Source organism: Synchiropus splendidus, chromosome 6, assembly GCF_027744825.2.
Source record: "Synchiropus splendidus isolate RoL2022-P1 chromosome 6, RoL_Sspl_1.0, whole genome shotgun sequence".
NCBI lineage: Eukaryota > Metazoa > Chordata > Actinopteri > Syngnathiformes > Callionymidae > Synchiropus > Synchiropus splendidus.
This window is the reverse complement of record NC_071339.1, coordinates 26,005,687-26,016,347: the sequence shown is the minus strand read 5'-3', so window position 1 is coordinate 26,016,347 and position 10,661 is coordinate 26,005,687. Positions and strand designations below refer to the sequence as shown.

Below are 10,661 nucleotides of genomic sequence, written 5' to 3'. Positions count from 1 at the left end.
GGGTCTTCGTGGTTGATTTGGGGATTGATTTAAGGGGTTTCCTGCTTTGGTTCAAGCGAGACACAAGAGCTCCCCCAACAGGCTTTGATGCTCTTCTACGACTCTTAACAGTCAGATGTCCAGATCCTCCAATTTTTTTGGGATGAGCTTCTCTTTCTTTTGAAGGTTTAATTGTAGTGGACGACGGCAGATCAGGTGGCAACGTCTCTGCTTCCTCTAAGGCGTCAACTTTCCACCATTCACCCGGAGGTTTCCTTCTGCGTTTATCTCTGCTTGGTGATAAAAGCTGATGAGAGTTGGCTTTTTGGTCTCCTGTGAAAATGAACAAATGTTACCGTCTTGTTTTGAAAAATACAAAAATACCCAGGCACAAAGTGTGAAACCTCCATCATCCTTTGTGGCCCACAGGTTAAAGGAGCGCTTAATGCTGAACATGCATTTCCTCCCATGTACATACAATCAAAAACTTGCTTCCTCAGCAACCAAAATCTAACTGCAGATCACCGTCTCTCTGCCGAGCTAATGGTAAATACAAATACAAACTAAACACAACTAAATGAAACAACAGGTGCAGGACAAAGCCAGTTCTAAGAAGAACAAAATGAATATGCTAAAAAGCTAGAAAAAAATGAATAAGCAATTATTTTAATGAAAATGTACTGTGTGTGTGATAATAATAATACAAATACAACAAATTATTCGACTACAACTATGACTAAAAATAATAATGCGTTTAACTTACCCAAGTGTGTGCTGTGGTCAGATGGCTGTGAGGGGCTTGGTAGTACGAGATATTTTTGTTCCTGGACTCGATCCTGAATCAGTGAATTCTTGATTCTTTTGTTTTTACTTCTTTTATTATCCTTTTTATCACAACTCAGATTCTCTGAAACGGTTCCATTTTTCCCCCTCTTCAAGACAGCTTGAGATTTTTTCACAGGTGAACTAGGCTTGGCTGTGTTTTGTTTAGACATTGCAACCGGCGATTCATCTTTGGATTCTGGCTCTGGGGTATCCTGAGGTGAAGCCAACCAAAACTCTTTGGGAGGATTTCCTTTCCTCTTCCCAAGGATTTGACAACTCTCAATGTGATTTCCATCTGGAGCAGATGACTTGGTTGGTCTTCCACCTTTGTTTGTCGGGGATATCATGAGCTCCTCCTCTGTTTAAAATAAAAAGGTAAACAAAAGAATTACATCAACAACAAAGCACTGCATTTGTACCTTTTAGAATGGTTTCTCCTTTATTGTTTTTATCACTGATTTGGTGACTGAGTTGTTAAGTGGTACGATTCAAGTTAAAAGTAGGGCTGAACGATTAATTGGATTTGCGATTATACCGCAGTATGATAAAACGTGATTTTCTAACCGTAAGGCTGCAATTTGACTGGTCACGTGACTTTCACGTTGGTGGTGCAGCGCAACGGTGAGCTTTAGCCATTGAGCTGTAAATTACGGCTTTAGCCTATGAAGGTAAAAAAGTGGCACATACCCGTAACACAAGACTCGTTCGTATCCATGTGTCAGAGGCACATATGCGTAACTGCCGTTTTGCATCCGTAAACCCCGTGGCACGTGCGTGTAAAAAGAGTTACATTCATACAAACACGAAAAGTAATTTCGCTTTCATTTTCTAAGTGCACAGATACAAGTAGCTAAACACGAGCTCTTGCAACTGCAATTGTGACACATTGCCAAGTTTTCCACCTCAACAACAGCCAAAACGGGTGCATAAGTTCCACATACTCGTAAAACACGATTCATATGAGCGTGTACCCTTTTGCACCTCTTCTCGCACCTGTAAATAAAACTGATGCGCTCTCGTAGAAGTGGCGGCAATACGTGCCTGTTACTCCATGCGCATTTCCGGTAGTCACGTGACGTCTATTGTCCAATCGGCTATTTTTTTATTACTAATTATGTTTATGTTCAGACAGTGCTTAAAACGTGCAATCTACGTTTACATGAAGAGTTGGACGTGTTAGAGTGGTAAAGCCACATATTGGTTTCCGTTATTGTTGTAATATGCACTTTAGTTTGTGTGATTTATCAGTTTAGTAAGTCTACAGTTGAAACTGAAGTAGACAAATAAACCATCTTTCATTTTAATTCATGCTTCATTTGCCTTTATCTTAACATAAGAATAGCCTATAAGGAAGAACAATTATATATACTGAATCACATATGGTTTATTACAATACAGATTGATTTATTAGTTGTGTTTGCTGTAAAATACATGAGAAGAGGACCTCAAACAATCGCACATTTAATCGCAATCGCAATATTGAGAGAAAAAAAATGCAATTAGATTATTTTCCAAAATCGTTCAGCCCTAGTTAAAAGTGCTTATGTGTTTTACAAATATATTTACAAGTAAGATCCGACTTACAACCTGCTCGACTTACGTCCACCCACACGCATGACCACAGCCAGCAGATGCTTATTTAATTTTTTTATTCAATGTCTGGCACCGCAGCCTGTTGCAGCCCGGCATCGTGTACGACAGTTACGGCAGCACAGTATCCAAGCATAGCGTTGGCCATTTTGAATGGCATTCGACTTACGTCCAATCTGACTTACAACCGGTTGGTCGGAACCGATCCCGGTCATAAGTCGGATGTTACTTGTATTACATTTTGGTGGTTGTAAAAATGACTTTAAACTAACACTTTAAAGCAGATGGTGAATGGCGGGTAAAACATTTCAATTCTGTCATACGTGCTCTGCCGTCTAACGGGATTCGCTATTGGTTGCATCGCTTGTATTCATAGAACTGAAGTTACAATAGGTAACTCAGCATGTCTTTTACCAGAATGACACAAAATAACATTCTTACCCGAACAGAATCCAGGTCTTCTCGATGCATGCCACTCTGTGGATCATGATTGTTTTCCACAGCGTCGTCAGAGACATTTTTTTCTCCTTCAAATGTGTGTTTTTCTTTCCGTGTCTTTGTCAATGACTCATTTGTGTGTGTCACTTTCATTTTAGCTAATTTCTTGGTCTCTGGGGAGTGCACTTTGTCTCGCTTGCCACCAACGGGATCTTCCACTGTTTTAGTCTCTTTAGAGGACGTCTTCATGAGGGGTTGTTTTTGCTTCTTATTTGGTTTGTCATTGTTAACAATAACATCATCAACACTTTCCACTGGAGTAGATTGCCTCTGACAATTTTTCCTTCCTTTTCAGACTATGCATGACCGCCTTAGGGGCCTCTTCCTTTGGTGCAGTCTCTGGCGAACTCCTTCTTTCAACTGTGCTGTGTTTTTCTTTGGGATGGTAATCCAAAGTGGATCATCTAGATCCAGAATCAAAAAATCATCATCAGGCTCAGGTCTGGGCTGTGGTGGTATTTTCACAGGTGTCAACTGCTTCCTCGACCTGAGAAAAAAATACATGCTTAAAACCCAAAGCATCTATATTAAATACAAATGCTTATATTTCATGCGCAAATATTTTGGGACTTGAACATTTCCAAGGAAATAAATTGCATGACATCATATAGATTATAATCTTCTCCAAATCCGGACAACTCACCCCTACTCTGAAAGACAATGTCTGAATAAGGTCACATGTTTTAAGCCCTGCAAGTCTACGATGTATATGTTCAAGAACACACCTTTGATACGTTCATACAACACTACCTTCAAATGTCACAACAGCAATCAATTTAAGTTGCTCTAACTCAAACGTACCTTGTCATTTTGGTCTGTCCAACTTCTTTGAGTTTCTGTAGAAAGGGAGTTGTTTCTCTTCCTAGATGCGATGTCTTCACAGGTGTTTTCTCGATGCTCAGGCTCTTGGACTCTTCTGAACTTGGCCCACTGAAAAAAAAAATGAGTACAATAATTTGTTTTTATGGTCATTACAGAATCTGTTAGAATATCACCTCATAGACGGACACAGATTTAAAATAAATTTAACTTGTAAAGCAACCACAATGACAACGATATTTGGTATTAGACAGTCATTTACCTTTCTGTTTTTGTTGATAGGGACTTTTATTGATTTTCGGATGTTTCTTGTTGGACCACGGGAGTTTCAGTCCTGCAGAGGAATACACACAAATGTCCAGAACACAACCTCAGATAACAAAAAAACACTATCACTGAAATAGAAAACAAAGAGATTGCTGCCTTGTTCTTTTGACATAAAAGCATAAAAGCGTGATATGAGTAAGAGCAATTTACCATTTTATATACCACTCAACCTGCTAAATTGAAGAGCAGTCTCCTTAAAAGTTTACTACAAGATGCCCACATTTGGGTGATGGTGTTGTAATAATTGAAATTCAATTGATGGATTTGACAGTGTGCACTAAATCATGAAAAATACCACTTTTCCACGTTCCACAGTTTTCTTCTTGGCCTTTTCTGGAAAGAGTTTGAAATAATTAGAACCCACACACCGACGCATTTCCTCAGGAAATAAACGGAATGAAGAGAATGAAGACAGTAAAGTAATCTGCAAATACTCTTTAATTTAATACGCTTTAATTTAAATGAGTGAAATATGCATACAATGTGAAAACAGCAGGCACCGGAAATACAAAAACATATAGGGGAGCATAAAATATACCATTATATCAAGAATTGAAAAATAATAAATGCTACATATTACAGTAAGAAGTACAAGAGAATGTATCTGATATCAGCTCGTACATAAACATACTGACCACACTGTAAAAAACGGCCTTCCATTCTCGTAGAAGCCACAAAACACACAAAAGCAAACTGTACTTAAGCTGTAAGCAAGGGACTGGATGACGATGACTTTTGTTCCTTCTTGTTGACATTTTCATCGTCGCGCAGTCGGACACGGTCACTGTATTTACTCGTTTATGCACATAACACCAACTCGAAACAGTCACTTACCACTGAGGGGTATTTCTGTGCCATTTTATGATCCTTTAAACAAAGCTGGTGTTTGTCTGTGACACCTGTTCCTTTACTACGTAAATGCAGCCAGCTAATAGTAGCTTAGCCCGCTACATCTCTCGAAATGAAAGGAAGCTTACACTTACTACAAAGCAGTAGTAGTTTTATTTGCTCTAGAAAAGAGTGAATGGAACGAAGCTTTGAATTACATGCCAGGCGCAGAGGTCAGCGTTGTTGAATTTACGCTTTCTTGCGTAAAATCAACCAGAAAACAAAACAACACTGCTGTAAAAAAACAAACAAAAAAAAAAACAAAACGCACTCTTTGACCGGGCCTCTTACTCCCAGTGTTTTGCTTGTAAGGAACAGCGCACACTCTGGGCATTTGCATATTGTTCTCTTCAATAGTCCCGATTCTTATTTAGCTTTCACAATATGTTAAACTGTTAATTCGAAAATTGTAATCGGATGGAAGTTTTAATTCCTCGTCAAGTCTACTTGCCTGGAAGACTATTTATCGGCCAAAAAAAGATTCGATAATCGAAGAAGTGCGATGACTAAATTCCTACAGCTCCCTCTCTCGGTAGTGTATAGACTTGCGTAAAACGCATCTGCACGCGTCATACGCAGCTTTGCTCCGCGCAGTCGCAAAAAAAAAGTCCTGGCTTGAGGTCAGAGGGGCTCCAATGATGCGATCAGGACTCCTCACACTATGCTGCTGAATGATTCTGTCCTGAACAGTGGTTATAGGTGACTGTGTGCGATATTCGTGTGTGCGCGTTATGTCCACTATTTTGCATTGTGTGTTACTGTCAGGCAGCTGCTATTGGTCTTTGAAGTCTGTTCTCTACCAGAGAGTAGTGTTGCAGTTTCTGTGTCAGATACTTTGTGTTTAAAACCTTGCTGTTTGGGTTCCACATTTTCACTCCCACTGTTGCAGTGTTCGTTTACATCATTGTGGTTCGATCATATAGTTGATAGAGGTTCCCTCTTCTTCTTTGGTCCTCCTCATCACGAGTTAGTTGAAGCAGTCTTTGGAGATCATCTGGTCGCTGTCCATTTCTGGCTCTAAATAGGACCAGCAATGTCTCTCTTACCGTAATACGAATACATGGACCAATAGCTCCATATAGGTTTTAGATGTGTATATTATATATATATATATATATATATATATATATATATATATATATATATATATATATATATATATATATATATATATATATATATATACATATATATATATATATATATATATATATATATATATATATATGTATATTATTAAGTATACAGAATGTTATTTCGCCTCATGCCAAGCATCAATATTTGTGTGTCAGTTTTTCCTTTTATTCAACCATAACCAGGTGGATTCCTGCAATCATAATAAATAATACTATAATGCATATATACAAAGAAGTTTTTCAATTTTTTAAACTGTCAGAATTACTTCCAAGCATTTACTATACTTTAATACCTTGTTTCACAAGTAACTGGCTTGATTGGAGCCCATTAACAGGTGAGCGAAGTTAATAATTTTAAAGGTCACTATAAGGGTCACATATACTGGTACAGTGATACAGATGATAATTGTCCGACCAAATAAATCTGTCCATGTAAAAATAACACAACGCAAAAAGATGACATGAGATCAACTCAACACATATCCAGGTGAATGACAAAATGTTTAGCGAAATATCTTTTTCTGCCTCTCATTGATGTCAATTGGCTACAAGTCCCCCACCTTAGCATGCGCGTACAGAGGCCGCTTCAATTGTCTCCAAATCACCAAAACAATCCGAAGGACACACAGGGTTACAGATGAACAAACATGTATGACTGGAGGGATGGAAATGGAAAAAAAATATTCTGTGCAACTCTTACGAATGAAAATGCCATTCTGCTTTGGTGATATGTTATCATAGTTTTTGTCCATATTGCCAGCCAGTGCAAAGATCACAGCAGGGTATATGATGAGGACGTATCTCATGTGTTTTTCAAGTACTATGTTCTCCAAAAGAAACCTGGTCAAGTTACAAGAATAGTACGAAATAATTAACACATTTTAAATATAATACCCTTCCAAGATACTCAAAGTCAATGGTCAATGAACACAACAGTGGAAATAACGGCATGCAGACAAATCACCTTACACTGTAGATGAAAGGCAATGGGTCGAAGAGACAACGCAGTTATAGTAGGCTAGCTCGTGCTCATGAATGAGCATGTACATTTTAAGTTGACATTACTTACCACACAAGTAACACACAGGCCAGGATTGAGTATGACACGGTTGCAGACAGGTTGAAGACAATTCAGCTTCATATTGGAGAACAATAGCCAGGTTGATGAGGGTTGCAAGCGTTGTCCAGGTTGTGTAAATCGTAATTCCATTCTGAACCTGTGAAAAATCGAGAATTTGTTGTTTAAGCTTATGTTCCCAATGTTGAAACATGGCAATCATCACCTCAACCTATACATTTCTAAAACGTTGTATCAGTATCATCCTTATCATAAGCCATCATACTCACAATGATACGCAGAAGCCACAGGTCCACCTTGTGGTATTTGTTGAGCCATGCTCCATAGGTTTTAAGTCCATGGCAGATGAAGAAGTCCATTGAGTAGTTTGTGAGGATGACCAGGATGAGAAACACCAGGGCAGCATTCATTATTCTGTTGCGTTGAAGAAAACAACACAAACTATTGTGATGCCTTTACTGTGTTGAAACGTATCACTTTTTAGAAAAAGATGAGCGGCTCATCACCCTCGGTCCCAGACCAGCAGCTAGCCGATGTTAAAACAGATATTGAAGCACCAACTGATGATGAAGCCATATGGCAGGACAGGAGGGCTGCAGTAGAATCAGAATCAGAATCAGAATCAGAATGAGATTTATTGCCATGGTCAGTGGGGAGCCCACTGACTAGGAAAGTGTCTTGAAATAAAGTGCAACAAAAAACAAATAAAATAAAATAAATAGAATAACATAAAAACAAGGCTGTTCACAAATTTAACAGTCCGATGGCCGAGGGGAAGAAGCTGTTCCTGTGACGGGAGGTTCAGGTCTGGATGGACCGTAGCCTCCTGCCAGAGGGAACAAACAGTCCATGTCCAGGGTGAGAGGGGTCGGCTCTGATCTGACCTGCACATCTCTGGGTCCTAGAGGCATACAGGTCCTGAAGAGGTGGCAGGCTGCAACCGATCACCTTCTCAGCAGAACGTACGATGCGCTGCAGTCGGCTCTTGTCCCTGGAGGTGGCGCTGTTGTACCAGGCGGTGATAGAGGAGGTGAGGATGGACTGGATGATGGCCGTGTAGAACTCCACTGGCAACTTCGTCGGCAGTCGTAGTTTCCGTAGCTGCCTCAGAAAGAACATTCTCTGCTGGGCCTTCCTGATGAGGGACCTGATGGTTGGCTCCCATTTGAGGTCCTCAGTGATGGTGGTTCCCAGGAAGCAGAAGGAGTCCACAATAGGAATGGCTAAACCAGCCAACATGAGAGGGGACAGAGAAACTGTTACTCTCCTGAAGTCTATGACGATCTCCACTGTCTTCTGGGCGTTGAGCTCCAGGTTGTTGTGGCTGCACCAGGACACTAGCCGCTCCACCTCCCTCCTGTAAGCAGACTCATCTCCATCTGAGATGAGCCCGATGATGGTGGTGTCATCCGCAAACTTGATCAGCTTCACGGACTCGTGGCTGGAGGTGCAGCAGTTAGTGTACAGAGAGAATAGCCATGGAGAGAGAACACAGCCCTGAGGAGACCCAATTTTGAGGGTCCGAGTGTCAGAGACAGTCGTCCCCAGCCGCACACGCTGACTTCGGCTGGTCAGGAAGTCTGTAATCCATCTACAGAGGGAGTCAGGCACGTCGAGCTGGCCAAGCTTGTCTTCAAGCAGAGCTGGAAGAATTGTGTTAAAGGCAGAGCTTAAGTCCGCAAACAGGATCCTGGCATAGGTTCCTGGGCAGTCCAGATGCTCCAGAACGAAATGAAGGGCCTGGTTCACTGCATCGTCCACAGATCTGTTGGCTCTGTAGGCAAACTGCAATGAGTCCAGGAGAGAAGCAGTGATAGATTTCAGGTGAGAGAGAACCAGGCGCTCAAAGGACTTCATGACCACAGACGTCAGTGCCACCGGTCTGTAGTCATTCAGTCCTGTGATCCTGGCCTTCTTGGGAACAGGGATGATAGTGGAGGACTTAAAGCAGGCAGGTACATGACAGGACACCAAGGAAGCATTGAAGATGTCCGTGAACACTGGAGCCAGCTCTGCAGCACAATGCTTTAGGATGGCAGGGGAAACTCTGTCCGGACCTGCCGCCTTCCGAAGGTTCAGCCTCCTGAACTGAGTGACCACGTCCTGCTCCATGATGTCAAGAGAAAGAGGAAGAGGGGGGAGGTGAGAGGGTGCCTCATCAAAAGTGACTGTGATCTTTGCTGTCTCAGTGACATCGTTGGTCTTAGTTGTGTCACTAAGAGACAGCATAGTCCTTTGTTGTAAAGTGGAACATGGGGCTGGAGAGACCACAGAGGTGTTGGTGTAAAATGGCTGCTCAAAGCGACAATAGAAGTTGTTCAGGTCCTGTGCAAGAGCGAGGTTGTTCAGAGTGTGGGGGGCACGTGGCTTGTAGTTAGTGAGCACCTTGAGCCCTCTCCACACCGCAGCCGAGTCATTGGCTGAGAACTGCTGCGTGAGTTTGTCAGAGTATGCGGCCTTAGCTTTCTTCAGCTCCCTCTGAAACCGATACTTCAGCTCTTTGTAGCAGTTCCTGTCCCCACTCTTGCGAGCTGCCTCCTTCTCCTGTCTGATCTGGCTGAGTTTAGTTGTGAACCAAGGTTTGTCAGTTGCATAACTCACCTTGGTGCGCGTTGGAACTATGCACTCTTCACAGTAGCTGATCCATGAAGTCACAGTGTCTGTATACTCTTCCAGATTGTTGGTGGCAGCCCTGAACACCTCCCAGTCTGTGGTCTCCATGCAAGACTGCAGCTCCTCTTTAGCTTCACTTGTCCAGATCTTCATGCTCCTCACAACAGGCTTTGCCAGCTTCAGCTTCTGCTTGTATGTGGGAACAAGATGAACCATCAAGTGTTCAGAGAGACCCAGTGCAGCTCGAGGGAGGGCGGTATAAGAGTTGCGGAGCGATGAGTAACAGTGATCCAGCACGCTCTGCTCTCTGGTGGGACATTTTACAACCTGCCTGTATCTGGGAAGCTCCTCACTCAGATTTGCCTTGTTGAAGTCACCAAGCACAATCACAGGACAGTCCGGGAAAGTTCGCTCCACATGCAGAACCTGATCCGCGAGCGCACTCTGAGCCTCACATACATCCACGCTGGGCGGGATATATACGGCAGCCAGAATGAATGAAGCGAACTCACGTGGGGAGTAAAACGGCTTACAGTTGACGATCAGACATTCCAGAGAGGGAGAGCAGTGCTGAAAGATCATCGTCACGTCCGTACACCAGCGACTGTTGATGTAGAAACACAGTCCTCCGCCTCTGGTCTTGCCGGTGAGCTCCGGAACCCGGTCCGCGCGGTGAAGCTGGAAACCCTCCAGATGAAGCACAGTGTCCGGGATGAGATTGCTCAACCACGTCTCCATGAAACACAAAACACAAGAGGAGGAGAAGTCTCTGTTCCGTCTCAACATCAGCGCCAGTTCATCCATCTTATTGCTGAGCGAGCGGACGTTGGGGAGGATTATCCTGGGAAGCGGAGTGCGCGATCCTCTTCGACGAAGGCGAACGAGCGCACCGGCACGTTTCCCTCTAC

The 10,661-nt window shown here is 42.5% G+C and overlaps 1 long non-coding RNA gene across 1 annotated transcript; it reads right to left on the bottom strand.

The window, feature by feature from the left end:
- Positions 1-1,080: 1,080 nt before the first annotated feature.
- On the bottom strand, positions 1,081-7,531 carry LOC128760954 (uncharacterized). Its single transcript, XR_008414887.1, has 6 exons — positions 7,410-7,531; positions 7,132-7,279; positions 3,974-4,045; positions 3,694-3,822; positions 2,836-3,379; positions 1,081-1,162 (listed from the first exon to the last, which is right to left on the bottom strand). It is a non-coding gene; the product is annotated as an uncharacterized LOC128760954 (long non-coding RNA).
- Between the last annotated feature and the right edge of the window lie 3,130 nt (positions 7,532-10,661).